The sequence below is a fragment of the Cornus florida genome, unplaced genomic scaffold, assembly GCF_030987335.1.
Source record: "Cornus florida cultivar Cherokee Brave unplaced genomic scaffold, ASM3098733v1 CherokeeBrave_3.0.0_Hap2_Chr03, whole genome shotgun sequence".
NCBI classification, from domain to species: domain Eukaryota; kingdom Viridiplantae; phylum Streptophyta; class Magnoliopsida; order Cornales; family Cornaceae; genus Cornus; species Cornus florida.
Window position 1 is genome coordinate 22,837,553 of NW_026775573.1, and position 18,733 is coordinate 22,856,285.

The 18,733-nt window shown below is 39.5% G+C and overlaps 1 long non-coding RNA gene across 1 annotated transcript in view; it reads left to right on the forward strand.

Annotated features, from left to right (window-relative positions):
- Window positions 1–18,106, forward strand: part of LOC132299932 (uncharacterized) — a 59,030-nt gene extending 40,924 nt beyond the window's left edge. Inside the window, exons 2-5 of the long non-coding RNA XR_009480227.1 lie at window positions 8,892–9,026; window positions 9,889–10,004; window positions 14,917–14,989; window positions 16,372–18,106. This is a non-coding gene — a long non-coding RNA (uncharacterized LOC132299932). The remainder of the gene's footprint in view (window positions 1–8,891; window positions 9,027–9,888; window positions 10,005–14,916; window positions 14,990–16,371) is intronic.
- The last annotated feature ends 627 nt before the right edge of the window (window positions 18,107–18,733 follow it).

The window sequence follows — 18,733 nt, forward strand, 5'->3', positions numbered from 1 at the left end:
ACGAGAGGTGCAATACCCACAATGGCTCTCGAATGTAGTAGTCGTTCAAAAGAAGAATGGGAAATGGAGGGTGTGCGTAGATTATACCAACCTTAACAAAGCTTGCCCAAAAGATAGCTATCCTCTGCCCAAGATTGATCAAATGGTGGATGCTACGACGGGGTATGAAAGGCTCACATTCCTCGACGCATATTCTGGCTATAATTAGATTCCCATGAATCCTGAAGATGAGGAGAAAACTGCTTTCATCACAGAAACGGGCACTTACTGCTACAGAGTGATGCCCTTCGGTCTAAAGAATGCCGGAGCCATCTACCAGCGACTGGTCAATAAAATTTTCAGTAATCTACTGGGCAATACAGTTGAAGCCTATATCGATGATATGGTGGTTAAAAGTATACGGAAAGAGGACCACCCGAAGCACCTCCAGGAGGTCTTTGATACTCTCAAGAGATACAATATGAAGCTGAACCCCACCAAGTGCTCCTTCGCCGTTTCGTTAGGACAGTTCCTTGGGCACGTCGTAAATAAAAGAGGAATAGAAGTAAGCCCAGCACAGGCAAAGGCACTCACACAGAACCAGGAACCGAAAACTCGCAGGGAAGTGCAAGTTCTAACCGGCCGAATTGCGGCTCTTAGCCGGTTCATATCCCGATTATCTGATAAGTATAAACCTTTCTTCGATGCTATTCGATCCAAAAACAAAGATATGTGGGGATCTCAGCAGCAGGAAGCTCTCAATCAATTGAAAAGCTACATGGCAAAACCCCCAATCCTTTCCGCTCCAACGCCCGGAGACACTCTCATCCTGTACCTGGCAGTATCAGCTGTAGCAACAAGTGCAGTGTTGATCAAAGAAGAAGACAAGGTTCAGCACCCAATCTTTTACACCAGCAAATCTATGACGGATGCCGAGACACGGTACAGCAAGACAGAAAAGGTAATCCTGGCGTTAATTTATGCCAAGAGGAAACTTCGACATTACTTCGAGTCTCACAGCATAGTGGTACTTACAAATTACCCTATACGGGCTATCCTAGCTAAACCAGACCTGTCTGGTCGAATTACAAAATGGGCTATTGAACTTAGCTCTTTTGACATCACCTATGCACCGAAGGTATCTCACAAGGGGCAGTCGGTAGCGGATTTCCTACTAGAGTACGAAGATCAACCTGAGGAACCGACACTTCCAGAGCCATACTGGGAATTACGAGTTGATGGCTCGTCCAACCGGAAGAGGGCAGGGGCTGGTATTGACATCACAACACCCGAGGGTACCAAGCTGCAGCAGTCAATTCTGCTAGATTTCCCATCTACTAATAACGAGGCCGAGTATGAGGCAATGCTCGCCGGACTTCGGCTAGCTAAACAGCTACAGGTACGATGTTTAAAAGTTTTTAGTGATTCACAGCTTGTGATCAATCAAGTGACAGGGCAATATTCTCCCAAGGAGGACCGTATGAAGTCATACAAAGATGCTGTAGAAAGTGCTATCCGAGAGTTCGATCAAATCGAGTTCCATCAGGTACCACGAGATGAAAATGCCAAAGCAGATCGATTGGCCGCAGCCGCATCGTCTTCAGATGAAGAATTGGTTCGGCTTGTTCCAATCGATGTTCTCGAAGGACCTAGCATTAATCCCCGGCAAGAGGTGATGACGATCCCGGAAGTACCACGCGAGCCCTGCTGGATTGATCCAATCGAAGCCTACCTCAAGGAAGGGGTTCTCCCGAATCAGAAAGCTGAGGCAAGGAAGCTTAGGCTTACCGCGGCTAAGTATGCCATCATCAATAACCAATTGTACCGAAGGTCATTCTCCGGTCCCTATCTCAAGTGTGTAACCCCTACTGAGGCTCTCACAATTCTAAAACAAGTTCATGAAGGAGACTGTGGGAACCACTCCGGAGGAAGATCCCTTGCACACAAAATTCTGACCCAAGGTTATTTCTGGCCATATTTGGCCCGGAATGCCGAGGAGTACTCAAGACGATGTGACAAGTGTCAGCGTCATGGTCCAGTAAAGCACCAACCTGCCGAGGGTTTGCACGCCATGGCTAATCCATGGCCGTTCGCCCAATGGGGGATTGATATAGTAGGACCATTGCCCAAAACCATGGACAAAAAGGAGCATGTGCTTCTGGCTACGGATTACTTCACCAAGTGGGTAGAAGCTGAAGCCTTCTCTAGCATCACCCACGAAGAAGTAGAGCATTTCATTTGGAGCAACATTATTTGCCGGTTTGGGGTACCAAAAGTCATCGTAATGGACAATGGTAAGAACCTCGATAACAGAAGTACAAGGAAATTCTTTAGCGAACATGGAATCTTGCAAAAGTTGGCTGCAGTTAGTCATCCACAAGGCAATGGGCAAGCTGAAATAACTAATCACACGATATTCGGGTGCTTAAAGAAAAAATTGGAGAAACTGAAGACAAAGTGGTACGAGAATCTCCCTCAAGTGCTTTGGGCCTATCGAACCACTCCAAGACGACGCACAGGAGAAAGCCCATTTGCTATGGCATATGGGTCCGAAGCTGTCATTCCTACCGAGTCCATAATCCCAACCCTTCGGACATCCTTGGTACTGGAGGGGAACAATGAGCAACAACTCGAACATAGCCTTGATTTGGTGGACGAAAGGAGAGATGCAGCAGCAATTCGACTCGCGGCCTACCAACAACAGGTGTGTAACAGTTATAACAAACGCCTCAGGATCAGGAGTTTTGTGGTAGGCGATTGGGTGTTGAAGCAGGAGACAGCTCATGTAAAGAAACTGGAACCTCATTGGACCGGACCCTACAGAGTTACTGAAGTAGTGGGGAAAGGAGCATATCGTTTGGCCGAAGCTGGCGGATGCCCTATTGCGCGTCCTTGGAACGCAATACACCTGAAAAGGTATTTCCATTAGTTAAGTTTGTCAATTTTGCTATAAGTTCTTCACAAATAAGGCTGAATATGTCCGCCGTTAGCCAAACTTTTCTTTATTTTGCTTCTCTATTCAATATCACTCTCCTTTGTTTTTGTTTCTTTTTATAAAAATGGGGAGTCATACCCTATGATTACGCAGTTTTTATGCATTACGCAATTTTTATGCATGCCAAGTCGCACAAAACAATGATTTTTACAAAAAAAAAAAACAAAAACAAAACACAAACACAAAACCCAACAAGCACACAAGACACAAAACACATGAATTATGGCCTGTGCTTAAAACTTCCTATCCCACATCGATAAAACAGTATATGCTACATTCTGTTATATATGGGAATATTCAAACAGTTAATTACGGTGTAAGGAGGGCCTACTGGTATTTAAAGCTGTCAAGCTCAATACCAGAGGCATTCCTTACACCAACTTTTTTGACAAAATTTAGTCTATGTCCCACATCGGATAGAGATAGAGAATAAATGCGGTTCATATATGCGCGGTCCACAACATTTGGCTGCCAAGAAGGGAGTATCAGTGGAGGCAGGTCTCTAAAGTCGACAAATAGAGAACTTCACAGCCACTGTTACTCGCTTTCTTGGCCTCCTATCATTTTTGAGTCTTCAGCCTCATAATAACTGATGTGAGGAAAAATATGAAATAAACCCCCCCTCAGGCTCAACGCTGGGGAGTAATCCATTCGCCTCGGACCCTAAGTGTCCGGCTTGGCAAAACCTCCCCTCTGGCTCAGCGCCGGGGAGGGATTCATTTAAGCCTCCCCTCGAGCTCAGCGCCGGGGAGCAATTCATTCGCCTCGGACCTCAAGTGTTCGGTTCGGCACAACCTCCCCTCAGGCTCAGCGTCGGGGAGTAATTCATTCGCCTCGGACCTCAAGTGTTCGGTTCGGCACAACCTCCCCTCAGGCTCAGCGCCGGGGAGTAGTTCTCTCGCCTAAGTGTTCGGGACCCTAAGTATCCGGCTTGGCAAAACCTCCCCTCTGGCTCAGCGCCGGGGAGGGATTCATTTAAGCCTCCCCTCGAGCTCAGCGCCGGGGAGTAGTTCTCTCGCCTCGGACCCTAAGTGTACGGCTCGGCAAAACCGCCTCGGACCCTAAGTGTTCGGCCCGGCGAAAATCTCGCCTCGGACCCTACGCGTTCGGTTCGGCTTCCACGCCAGGGAATGTATAATTCGCCTCGGATCCTGAGTATCCGAGGAAGCTTCGGACCCTAAGTGTCCTATTCAGATCAGAACTCTTTCCTCTGGACTCCAAGTGTTTAATACCTTGTGTATGCGGATATGTCGTAAGTTCATCATATTCCACCCCACATTAGGAACACATGAGAAGGAAAGAGTATGTATACTGAAGGCAAGTAGAAGGAGAGGAAGGTTCATTTAACAGTTAAATCATTGTCCATACGACTCATCCTGGGATATCAACTAAACTGTTAAAAGGATCTCCTTCTTCCCAATCCTTGCATTTTCACGGATAACATAAATCCGAAGTATAAAGATAATGTTTAGTGTTTAAACATATTACCAGTCAGAGAAATATATCAAGAGCATACAGCAAAAACAGGTCAGGCAAGCCTAAAACGAAAAGTTATATTCATTGTCCCAAAATAGGCTGTTCACAAAAAAAAAAAAAAGAAAAAAAAAAAAAAAATACATAGTTCTACTTCCTCTTCGGATCGAAGGGAGTAGATTCAAAAGCATCCACTACATTAGGACTTGAGGTAGCCGCAGGAGCAGGGGAGCTAGGAGTACCCTTCAGATGTGCCTTCACCATCTCGGCGAAGCGAATTTCAGCTTCCAAAGCCTCTGGCCCTTCATCATATGGGAAGTGCACCCCTACCTGCTTGTCAAAGGCGTCCGGATCCATCGTCTTAGGGCCTGAGCCCTGATTATAGCCAGACCGGAACGCCTTCGCACTAGCCAGGTGCGCCAGACAGGAGTAACGCCCCTGCATTTGCTTCCCCGCCTTGAAGCAAGTAGTAAGAGCCTCGGTCAGGCGTTGAACCTCGGCCTGAAGAGAATCCACCTTAGCCTCAGAGGCTGACAACTGCCTCTTATACGCATCCTTGGCTTCAGACGCTATCTTCAGATTGGTAGAGGCAGTAGTGGCTCTCTTCTCTGCGCTGTCAAGATCCTTTTCCAACTTCTTAATGGAGAGGGATTGAGCTTCAGCAGTGGCGCAGAGGGCCATGGTGTGGTATAGACTCTGTTTAACAGGGAAGCGAATATAAGCATAAATAGAAACACAAGCAGGCAAGAATAGCATAATTCTGAAGGTGCAATGCAAACCTCTATGGCCCGGACTGGGGCAGAGGGGAGAAGTTGCTCCAACCCCATTTGGCTGATGGCTTCCTCGTCCTTTGGGAGCCACATTCCTCGAGCCACCGCCAGTGCAGCTGAAGGGTCTGTAACCACAGAATCCCCTGAGTGTAGGACTGACCTGTCAGCCCTGGTGAAGGAAGGAGTCCAAGGAGCTCCGGACTCAGCAAGAACAAAGGCCCTGACTTCATCTTCAGGTTCAGCCTCCCCAGCCTTTTTCCCTCTGCTTTTAGAGGGGACTTTGCCCTTGCCAGAGGAAGAGGGGTTGAGGCGAGATTTCTTCAATGGTGGTTCCTCAACCTCTACCTCATCCTCGGCTGATCCAATAACGACCAAGGGCTGGGCATCTCCGGCTTTCTTTTTTAAAGCCTCAGCCCGCCGTATCTCCTCCTCGGTCATAGGGAAACTGTCAAAGGATGGTAAAGCCAGGTCCATGAGGTCTGCAGCAACGGCACTAGAGGCAATGTCCTTAAGGTTGGAGGAAGTTAGCAGGTCCTCGATAGGCGAGGGGTTACTACAGACTCGTTCCTCAAGAAAAGAAAGCCTGTTCCTTGCTGTGGAGGCCGGGAATGTAGCTGAAAAAACACCAAGAAATTCATAAATACGGCGAAATATTAAGACTTGGCAAGGAAAACAGCCAGAACACTTGGTATGAAGGGAGGTTAAATATTCTATACCTAATTTCCCGAATTTGCGCGGAATGGGAAGCGCAATTGATTGGGACACGAACCATTTCCCTTTAACTACAACCATCCTTTCTTTCCATTTCTTTTCGGATGAAGGAAGGTTCGTGCATATCCTTTGGTGAAGGGGAGAGGTAAAAAAGAAGCGACCAGGCTCGGTCCCATGCTTAGATATATTGTATGTAAGCAGAAGGTCAGCAAGGGTCAAATCCAGAGCCTCTAATTTCCGGCGCACCAACAACGCCGAAAGGATGCGAAAGAAATTGGGATTTACTTGAAGGGGGGCAAGACCTAGCTTATTGAAAACTAAATGATAGAAGGGATGAAGAGGGAATCGGAGGGCGTTAAGGTGCCCTACAGAAAGAAGCAACTCATCCTCTTCAATTCCCTCGCCGGAGGTGAAATCGGCACCCTCGGGATATTCTGCAATGTCTACTCCTTCAGGAACATCAAATTCTTCCATTACCGAAGCAATAGAGAATTTGATGCGGCGAATAGAGATGATTGCTTTCTTCTCTTCATGGGTAAGAACGTAATTAGAGCCTGAGGTGGTTGTTTCGGTTAGAAGAGGGGAAGTACCTGACGAATTCAACGAAGGGCGATCTGTAGAAACCCTAGGAGGGGGAGCCCTAATGCGAATGGGGGAAGACGAAGGTGTGGATTCAGAATCCCCGATATCTACACGTTCGGGAGTAGATGAAGTACTCATAATGAAAGATTGAAGAGAAAGATGCGAGACTAACCTGACAAAGTGAAGGAAGCGATGAAACGAAGGACGCAGAAGTGCAGCAAGGGCAAATGTAACTCTGGCAAAATCTTGTGCGAAGGAAGTAATAACGAAAGGCCACGAACCGTTTCTGAAGCAAAGTGAAAACCGGTTTCAATTCCCTCTTTAATAGGAGCCGTCACTCAATTAAAAATGGAATTTGGGGCAAAGTGTGGAGGGAAAAAAACTCCCTCCAATAAAAAACACACACGTCACCACTACCCATATCTACAGGCCAAGGACATATAAGGCCCATCATGCTCAAGCCCAAGTTGAGGGTATTTACAGCCCAAGATCATTCCATCAAGGCCGAATCAAGAAGCTATCAGCCCAGCTTGTCGTCAGCCCAGATATGAGTATTTAACATCCGGCCCGTTACCCAAGCCCAGCCGGATCAAAATATATTCAGCCCAAGAATGCACAAATCCTACCATTTGAAGAATTTACCATAGAAGGAAAATTCGGATAGGAAGTTCTGTACAAGGCAAATTCTATGTATGGAAAATTCAACAATGGAAAGAACTCTATTAGAAAAGAATGATTATATAGAAAGAATTGGAGGGCAAGCAACGCGAGTCCTACCATAATTCTGCAATCTTTTGTATATAAATAGAGGCTAAGACCTCCAATAAAGGATCAAGTAATTCCACACTTCTCTATACATTGTTCTTATTTATTTTTATTGTTTTTGAGTGAGTTGTTTTATTTTTCTCAGTCATTATTGGTTGAGCGAAATTTTGCACCTACAAACACCTAGAAGGGTTTGGGTAAAAAAAAAAAAAAAACAGTCTACAAAAAGGTTCCGGATATTAAGAAGGAGGTTGTCTGGCTATATGTAGCGGGCATCGCTCCTTAAAAAAAGTATGTATTTGGATTTTTCGGGAATGGTCTGAGGAGACATTGTTATTGTTTATGGTATGAGGAGACCCTTTGATTTATTAGCAGAATTTGTGGAGTTTTTTGTTGTCGTGTGACAGATTATGACAGATTCAAGGTCCTCGACTGTTAATTCTGGGTGGTGGTGCCATTTTTCCCACCAACTCATCAGAAAATCCAGGACTTCAAATCACCACAGTGAAGTTGGATGGTTCCAACTATTTGATTTGGGCACAGTCTGTCAAGATGTTCATTGGTGGCAGAGGCATGATTGGCTATATTACTGGTTCCAAGAAAGAGCCAGCTGAGTCAGAGAAGGCATATCCACAGTGGTTTGCAGATAACGCTATGGTTATGTCTTGGCTAGTCAAATCTCTGCTATTATGGTAAGTCATTCCATAAATCGTGGATATCATATATGCTAACACTCCCCCTTAAGTTGGTGTGTGGATATCTGAAATGCCCAACTTGAGGGGGAGTGTTAGCATATATGATATCCACGATTTATGGAATGACTTACCATAATAGCAGAGATTTGACTATGCATATGTTAGCATATATGACAGCCACGATTTATGGAATGACTTACCATATTAGCAGAGATTTGATTATGCTATAGAATATGCCATAGAATATGTTTTAGAATATGTTGTGATTTGATTTAGATTTGATTTAGTTTCCTTTCTTGTAATATGAGCATGTGCTCTTTTTATCTATAAATACTAGAGCTATGAATTAGTGATTCATCTCATTCGATTACACAATTCTCTCCTTTTTCTTCTTTTTATATTTCTACTAATACCATCTGTCATGACCCGCCCTGCTGCGTGGATATTGTCCGCTTTACACTCTTCGTGCTTACAGTTTTTAAAACTTATCTACACAATTAGGAGATGTCCACACATATAAGTGCCAACAACTCTCCCCTAAGGCAATGTTGGATCTTCTGCATCAAATCAAAAGCTACATCATAGTTGTGCATGCATGCATGTGTATTGTTCCATTTGCTACTAACTTGGTAAAGTTTCATATCTACTATCATTATTTGATATGATATTATACCATGCTCTGTTGGGAAGAGGCTTCATTTGTTGAGTATACTATGCCTGTCATAATGTTCTTTCATGTGATATGATATGAAAATTGATTAAAATTTCTTAATACGGATTAACTCAAACCAACAATGTTATTTCTTAATTGGCTGAGTTCAATTCCAATGATCTTTTATTTCCCCCCATAATTCTGCTATGTACAGGATCCTCATCTCACAGCCTCGCATTTAATGATTTTCTTTTTTGATATTATGCTAGGTAATCATTGAGTCGAGCTTGGCATGAACTTCAATGGGCACTTCAGTTCTTGATCACTGAGGACAATGAATGTTGACTTGGAATCTTGATACTGCATGATTATTGATACTGGCAAAAACAACATGACTTGGTAAGGTAAGTTTATTTGCCTAATAACCAAACAGGTTATGTAATGCTTAATGTTGGATGTTAAACCCCCTATCTTGGTTTTCACATCAATGTCCCACTTAATGTGGGTGAATTTTTGGATTGGTTAATGAGATAGCTGGTTTCTTGTCCAAAAGTGTATCAGCTTCTTTAGAATATTTCATGAGTCCACTTTCATCCTCCTCATGCTTTTGGGGAGTGTCCTTGTTGAGTGGGGAGGTGGTTTGTTTAGTAAAGGTCATTCTTTGTTTTTGCTTTTTAGAAGTATCTATCATCCCCTCTTCATGTTGTATTATCTCATTTGTAACAGTATTCCTCATTTTCTAATAAAAATATCATAATCTGTTTTGGTATTTGGTTTCTTTTCGCTGTTAAAAGATGAAGAAGCTGTATTGGAGTTTAAATATAAAATTTTGAATGCTTTATTAGAGTTTTATTGAATCAATTTCTTTTCACCCATATTTGGCTTGTGGCTTCTGAGGAATCAAATAATCATGTTTTGTATATTTGAATTTGATCTGACTATTTTTAATAATGAGTTTATTATGTATTATCTATATTATCTTAGGTTTCATAGAGTTACCTGGTTTAATGATTTGATTTGGTCATGTTTTTTTTTATGTTTGCAACTCTGTAATATTCTATCTCCATCGGATGTTCAATTGCCTGCTAAGTTCTATTTTTAACTTATTCTGACCTTTTCATTTCTTTATCATAATCAACTTGATAAGAAATATATGGAAGACACGCTTGCAATTGCTAAAGATGTTAGTGAAGTAAGTTTTAATATGAGGCTTCACTACTGATTTCAGCCTTCTGTCACTATATTTCTTGCTTTCCCGATGCACAGGTAATAGGAGATATCCCAATGGTTAATGTTAACAACATTGTGGGTGGTTGTCTAGCCCGCACTGCCAAGTTAGAGATGAATCAGATGATGGAACCTTGCTCCAGTGTGAAAGACAGGTATTAATCTTTTTTTTTTTTTTTTTTTTTTTTTTTTTTTTTTTTTTTTTTTTCCCTAATTGGTGGTACTCACACACCTCCCTCCAAGGAATTGTTTGCACCCAAGAGGAGTCAACTTAGACCTGATGTTTCCTGAGGCACCAGGGTCGAGTGACTTACCCACTTGAGCCAATCCCTTGGGGTTAATATTATTTTTCTTTTGGAACTTATTATTTGTCAGTTTAGTAATTTGCTTTACAATGGGATTATGTTACAATCATGGAAATGCAATCACATAATACAGATATTTCAAAATTTTGCTATATGCAAGTGTGGAAATACAGGTATTTCAAAATTTTGCAATATGCAAATGAACATCTTTCTTGCATGTAGGATTGCATTTAGTATGATCAAAAGATGCAAAAGAGAAAGGCCTGATAAATCCTGGGAAGATTAGTTGATTCCTTTTATTGGGTATTTTCTGATAAGATTCTTAAGCACATGTTATACCCGTTTTGTAAGAATTATAGCAAATTGTAGTTGGCTTCAAATAATGTTACGCTTCCTACATGCTTGGATGTGACTTTCTGTAACTCCATGGATTTGTTTTAGAGTGGTTGATGATCAAACGTAGGTTCAATGTTTCAAGAGAAACCAACCTGGGTTTTACAAGGGCAGTTTTCACAGGAAATAATCTGGATTATTATAATTTTGAACTGAATTATCTAAACATTTTCAAAATATGCTAAAATACCGTTGGCTGAGGACGGTCCTTAATAAGGCTACCAGTGGTAGTACCGGCGTTGGTTTGTCATGCATGCAGCTGCTAAGGGTTATAAACTTATCCTAGTTATGTTGTATTTATGTAGTATTGAGAGAAGGAATGTTCTTCAAGCATTTGGAGCAGACTGTACATCACACACATAGCCAAGGGCTGATGGGGTTCTTCAAAAGGCGCGCAAGTATGTACTAGAAAAGATACCCAATAGTTATTTTCTTAAGCAATTTAAAAATCCTGCCAATCCAAATGTATTCTTGCATTGATATCTTGTAATGTGAAAAGATGGTCAGAAAGTTTTAATGGGTTTGTCATTGTGTAGATTCATTGTGAAACTTGTTGTAAAGCACAAAACGGAAGCGAAGAGAGAAATGAAACACGAAAAACACAAGGATATTACGTGATTCAGCCACTAGGGCCTACATCCACGGCCTAAAGAGCCCAAAGGGCTACATCACTTTATAATATATTCTCTTTTAATCTTTGTATACAATGATCACCTTTATTTATAGGTGAAAGAATAGAGGTGATAAATATGGAAAACACATGAATGGAAGATTCCTAAAATCAATATCATAAATCACTCCAATCATATTCTATTATAGGCTAGAATCTCTCCTATGATATGCTCGTATTAAATATTCTGTCAAGGAGTAATTTAAGGGTTCTATAATAATATTTTCCAAATATAACATCTTCTAACACTCCCCCTCAAGCTGAAGGCCAGCTTGCATATTAAATCATGAAACAGATCCTTTTCCAACGATTTGGAAAAAGACAATAAAACTGCTAGAGACACGGTAAAGGCGAAGAACAATGCTACCGAACACATTGGCAACCCAAATAAGTCCACATGGCACCGAACACATGGCGAAGGTGACGAACAATGCTATCGAACACACCGACAACCCAAACAAGTCAATAAAAATTGCCAGAGGCATGGCAAAGGCGAAAAGATTACCGCCGAACAAACTGGCAGCCCAAACAAGGAACAAGTAACACCGAGAAACCCTTAGCAACATTTCGGATGCTAAAGGAATACCCCAAAATAGGGGTCTGCAAGGGAATACCCCAAAATAGGGGTCCGCAAAATAGGGGTCAGAACCTAGGAAGAAAATTAGGCTCTGATAGCATGTTGTAAAGCACAAAACGGAAGCGAAGAGAGAAATGAAACACGAAGAACACAAGGATATTACGTGATTCAGCCACTAGGGCCTACATCCACGGCACAAAGAGCCCAAATGGCTACATCACTTTATAATATATTCTCTCTTAATCTTTGTATACAATAATCACCTTTATTTATAGGTGAAAGAATAGAGGTGATAAGTATGGAAAATACATTAACAGAAGATTCCTAAAATTAATATCATAAATCACTCCAATCATATTCTATTACAGGCTAGAATCTCTCCTATGATACTCTCGTATCAAATATTTTGTCAAGGAGTAATTTAAGGGTTCCTATAATAATATTTTCCAAATATAACATCTTCTAACAAAACTAATGGACCAGAGATTTGGAAAAGCTCTGAAGGGAAACTAGGTGGACGGTAATGGGTGCAGGGAAGTTCCTCAAGAACAAAAATTCAGCGATAAAGGTTGACTCGTGTGCGTGTGTGCGCGCACGAGCGCGCGCGTGTGAGAGAGAGAGAGATCATCTTTTCTTTTTTCTTATGTCGTTGGGCTCTTCTTTTGATTACATCTAGGTGTATGGTGTGGAACCAGGGCTGAAAGTGCTGTTCTGGATGGAGGAAAGCCTGGTTAGTAATGATATCTTTCGTGCCTTGGTTCACTTTTCTCTTTGCTGTTTTTTAATTGAGTATTGGGTAGTTGCAATATTGTTTCGTGGTTACAAGACACATTGGTATCTAGGAACTTGGTGCATGCTGATATTGGGTTTCATTATACCAAAGTGTCATCCTTTTAAAACATGTTGTCACGCATTACATTAATGTATTGTATAATATAACTAATAGGAGGAGAAAAAAATGTAAGATAAAGAAACAAACCACTTCATATTTCCTTGAAAAAGATCCAATCTCTTTTTTCTCAGTACATAATTCGTAATAATGAATTATTGGTTGTCCATATTAAGTGGTATTATTCATTTTGCCAACTTTTGATGGGAGTGTCGTTAGCTTTTGCAAAGAGTTCCTACGTTTAAATTTTTAGGTGTTTTTACTTTCTTTTTGTGATAGTAAGACACACCCTTCCATTTGGGAGTTGAACCTTTCACCCCTTCTTCCGTGGCGGCAGGACATGCCTCTTAAGCTAACAAAATGTTGGCAAGATTCTATTATTAGTTCTTGTCCAAGTTTTCTAAAAAAAAAACCAATACTTGTTTGATCAAGCTTGTCTTTTTAATTAATATATTCACACTTGTTCACATGCTTGGACTAGCCTTTTTTGAATAGTTCTTGGGCGTGGTTGCAAGTCATGAGATGAGTGACGTCTCTCTCCATCGTTATAGTTTTTACAGAAAACTGTAAATCCGGTCAAATCCATAGTTAGAGCCAGTACCTAGTGTGGTCCGGGGTTGACCTGTCAAATTCAGGTGCTTGTCAAATTTATGGATTTAGGTGGATTCTACTCCATTTTTTCCAATCCATAGATTAGAGGGGAAATACGGCTCTCTTATAAAAGGTTTAAGATGCACTATTGCAATAATGACTGTAGTATGCTATAATAATCATCAAAGAAGCACGGACACTTCAAAATGGGCGAAGAATCCGTGTCCGACACATGTTGGACACGGACACGCGTCGGACACGCCCCGACACGTGTTAGACACGCCAAAAAGCGTGTCTGGAATTTTTTTTTTTTTTAATTTTCGGACGCGCCACAGACACTCCGCGGACACTTTTGGAAATTTTTTTTTTTTTTTTTTGAATGCTGATATGTTCTTTTTTTTGTTTTGTACTACCCTTTTGGTATTGTAAATGGTAAAAGTCCTAGGTCAAATGATGGATGGGAATAGATGATAGTACACTGACTTGTTTTTGTATTTTTTTTTGGGACTAGCCTTTAGGTTTTTGTGAATGTTAAGTGCTAACAGTAAAGTCCTGAATGTTAAACAGTCATGAATGTTAATAGTCCTTCTGTCTATGCTTTTGTATTTGTAGTAAAGTTGCAATGATGATTAAATGATACTAGTTATTATTCTAATGTCTTGTTTTTTATTTGGTTTTATAACTCTGCAACATTGTTCTTTTATAGTTTATTAGTTATGAGTTATGATTTGTGTTTTTTTTTTCATTGTGAGGTTGATGAAAAATAGCAACAGTCAGTAATTTTTAAAGTACTACATCTATATATATACTATTCGCTGTGTCCCTGCCGTGTCCATGTCCTAATTTGTTTGGATTTGCCGTGTCGTCGTGTCGGTGTCGTATCGTATCTGTGCCCCGTATCCGTGTCTGTGCTTCTTAGATAATCATTATGTAATGGAGTTTTTTTATTAAATACTGATGCTTTTGTAACTTTACACAAGCAAAGAAGCTTTGTAAAGCATCTCCAATGCAAAATGCTATATTTTCATGCCAAATATATATTTTGAGAGGAGCTACAGTGTCAAAATGCTATATTTTTGCAATTCTGCTCCAATGGTGCATTTTATCCAAAATGCTATTTTTTGACATAACAACCATTCCATGTTTTGAGAGCCCATTGGAGTGCCTTATTTTCATTTTAGTAACTTTTGACAATCTCAAAATATGAGAGGTCTTTTGGGAGAGCACATTGGAGTGCCTATTTTCATCCACTTGCTATATTTTGAGTTTGAGAGGCCATTTGAGAGCTGCTATATTTGAGAATCTCAAAATACGAGAGTCTTTTGAGAGGTCATTGGAGTGCCTTATTTTCATCCACCTGCTTTATTTTGAGTTTGAGAGCCCATTTGAGTGGCCATTGGAGATGCTCGCTTCTTGCTTTGGAAGAAGATTTGCTGGTATGTTGTCAGTTAGTTAAGATCTCTTCTAATGGTCTCACGTGCATCTCTAAAACTTTCTCTTGCTTATCACATCTCCAAATTCCTAACCCTATATATATATATATATATATATATATATTTATATATTTATATAATGCTATTATGTTGTTTCTATCTTTAACTTTTCCCATTTTTTATCATGTTTGTGGCGACATTTTTTGCAGGTAGGATTTCTTCTGAGGCTACAGCAACTGCAGTGATGGGAAGAGGCCTGAAAATGCTGCGAAAACTATTATTGTAAGTTAAATTTCTTTAATACAACCGTTATGTGTGTGTGTGTGTGTGTGTGTGTGTGTATATTATCTCAATGTTCATCTTTTATCCTCTTAAATTCTCATTATGGGTTGTCCTAATAAATAATAAATAAAAAAAAAACTCATTATGGGTTGATTTTGTTGAGTTACTCTTCAGAATTCTTTTATGATGGTTCAAATCATTTTTATGCCATGTACACAGCTTATTGTGGGCTTCTTTTTTCCTCATTGCATCATCCATCCATTGCCAAGTAAGATTTCAGGCATTGAATTTTTTAAAATATTTGAAGAATGATAAAAGAGTTGGAACTTTCAAGTGCATTATCAAATTTACATTTATGCACTAAAGAGTGTTTTCTTTTGGTGAATCCTTGGTCAATATGATATTATTCAATTATTGATACCGCATTATGTAGCCTAAGGACATTAAAATTGGGTCCTTGCGTGTTATCAGCTAAATAAGAGGAGGGAAAGAGGAGATGTTAAAAATGTAAGTCGTTTTGCTCTCTAACAGTTACATCTTGAAGTTTGAGGTTCAATTATTCTTCAAGTGATACATTACCAAGAATTACAATGTTGAATGGAAGCGAGAAGTTGGAAAACCTTCAACCATGGATATGTCTTTCTGGAGAGAGACAAAATACTATTAAATACGTTCAATAGGCATCAACCCTTAGGGAACAAGGACAACTGAAAGTGTTTTGCCTCGTACACCTGAAGGTAATACGAGAATTCCTCTCATTTGTGGTTTTCGGCCACTGGATGATGCCTTGCCTTGTGGCACACCCAGATGGTTATTACTTTAAGGATCATTATCACATAAATCTGTCAGGTCCTTATTGATCGAATAGACGTTGAGTGAATGTATTAGATCAAGCTTCACAATTTGTTTTGAGTTAAAAAAAAAAAAAAAAAAAAAAAAAAAAAAATGCAACTTGGTTTCAATTCTGGTTTGAAGGCATAATATCTTGGTACCATTGCTTAGTCGAAGATCAGTTCTAAGAATGTTACATGGTATACGAGGAGGTGTGATTGTGTTCCAGGGACGGAGTCAGGAAATTGTGTGAGAGGGGGCGATAGTGTAATTTTTAGTAATTTTAGTGGGGGGACGGTTGTATAATTTTATAAGTATATATATCAAAATAAATAAAATAATAGGGTATATTACTAAAAGTAAAAAAATTCAGTGGGGGCAATTGTCCCCACTGACTTGTACATAGATCCTTCGCTGATTGTAACACATACATAATGTTAGTAAAGGCTAATTGCGGCGAATTCATAATCTAAATTAGATTGCGTTGGCATGCTCCACATAGTTGTCATGCCTTTCTCCACCATTTAACTTTATTTTTTTGCTATCCTTAGGTGTTTCTACACTGCTGGTACCAAGCTTGAACCAAGCGTTGAATTGTGGACTGTGCACAGCTAAATGACTGGTAATCTTTAGTACAAGTTATATGAACTTGATTTTCTTGATCTTTTATATGCGAGTCATCTTTCTTACTGGTTCATTTCCCCAGCTTTAGAGGGCATTATTTTGTCTGCTATGTTGTTTGATTCCTTGCGGCATGAGGCCGAAAACGTGAATTTTGAGCAAGGTGCTACCCAATTTAAAGAAGCATAACTTCTTGTTTCTGCTACCTCCGGTAATGTAGTTTGAGTTGGACCTCAAATTCTAAAGATTAAAAAATGGCAGTTCTCTGTTTGTTTTGACATTTCATTTTTTAGGTAAAATATTCTTTTATTTTTTACTTTTTCGGTGTTTGGCAAAGGTTTATGTCGAGGTTGAGGTCGAATCCATTAGGCAGGACATGTAAAATGACTTGCCGAAAATTGATGGATAAGTTATTTTTGTTAGATTTTAATACTTTTTTTTCTTCCTAAATATTTTAGGACAACCAAACACCAAAAAATAAAAAAAATATATATATTTTTTGAAAAATATTTTACATCCAAACAAACAGAGCCTTAATGTAATCTCTTTTTCCTGAAATAACTTAATATGGATCTGAAATGAGTTTTCAAGGACATGCTTTGATCTGCCATGACTTTGAACTTCTTGTGCTTTGCCTAGCTTTGTGCTTAATGAGTATTGATTCAATAAACATAAAAAAGAAACTCCATATCAGATGTAAACTAGACTTTCAGTAGCTTTATATCAGAAAGTGTTTTTGTTTGTGTGTGTGTGTGTGTGTGTGTGAGAGAGAGAGAGAGAGAGAGATTGAATCCAGAAATTAGAGCTGTTATTTCTCCCTTAAATCCCCTTTGCGAGCTCAACACAATCTGTAAATTTCCCAATTATTCACTAATTACTGGCATACAAAAATCAAATAGTTCTGTTCTAGGGTTTGTCATTGTGCAAGTCTTTTCTTTGCTTTCATCTTTTATCTTGTTTTCGTTTGGGGATTTGAACCCTCATTTTTTACTTTGAAAGGCGAGAAAAACCATTGAGCTACGACCTTTGGTCTTAAAATTTTTTTAAAAAAAAACATTGTGCCAAGTTTATTTATAAATTTGTGCGTTTTTGTTCGAAAGAGAAGTCAAATTGAATTTTCAACCAATCGTGCACTCTTAAATTTTATGAATTATTTTATATGTCTCCGTAAAGAAAATGAATGTTTTTAAGATCACGTGAGAAAAAGTTGGGCAATACTAGCTATGCAACATCTGGGATTTATTATTATTATTATTATTATTATTATTATTTTCTTCTCTCTCGAGTTTTTTAATTGAATAATTTTTTTTGGAATTTCTACTTATTTTAAGCTAATATATACTGTGCATATTTTAACATCAGCTTGAAATTTATATGAGATACCAACTACTTGAGACACAAACTAATGTTGAAAAGGGGCCTAAATGTCATGACATAAATAAATTTGTAATGTGTTTTATTTTGAAAGGTTAAGCAACCGACATAAATAAATAATAATTATAGAATGGGGCTTTGGTCAGACAGCCCAGGGACAATAAGAAAGCCCGAAAAGGGCAAACAAGGGACAAGCCCTTACAATTGACAAAGCAAATAACCGCAATTAATGGCTTGATTAACAGCAAGTAACGACTTGATTAATTGTTAATGGTGGTTATTTGTGTAACTTTTTAGTGATGAACCCTAGCCCGTAAGGAGAACGACTAAGCTCAGTCTAGCGGACTCGGTGGTGGACAACATCAAGACAGAGAGAGATCCCAGTCACTTAGAATTCATCGTGAAATTGTGCAATCTTTGCTAAATGTCTTCTCATGTTATTTTGGGTATTTTTTAGTTTTGCAATGGTTATGCAAGGAATTGAAATTGTGGTTAAAAAAGAAATCCTTCAATTGCATGCTGTGATAATTAAAAAAATTAAATTATATGTAATCAATATAATATAAAATCAATTAAAATAAAAATATATCTTGTGGATAAATTATTTATATTAACTTTTTTGTGCTATACATGGTATAAATGTTGCTCGTATGATTTATAAGAAAGCGTCTCTAGCCCAACGTGATACTCTCCAAGCCCGACGAGGTGTTAGTAGTTGTATTAGGGCTTTTTGGGCTTCGGTTGAAAATAATTTATGTTTGTGATAATTGGGCCCACTTATCGTCATTGCTTAAAAAAAACTTTTCTTCTTATCTCAGGGATTGAGGCCTTTTGTGGCCCCAAATAAAACCGTGTGGTATAAAATGTTTTTTGCGTAATATGTTTTTCATTAACAAAATTTTATTTGCAAAATGATTT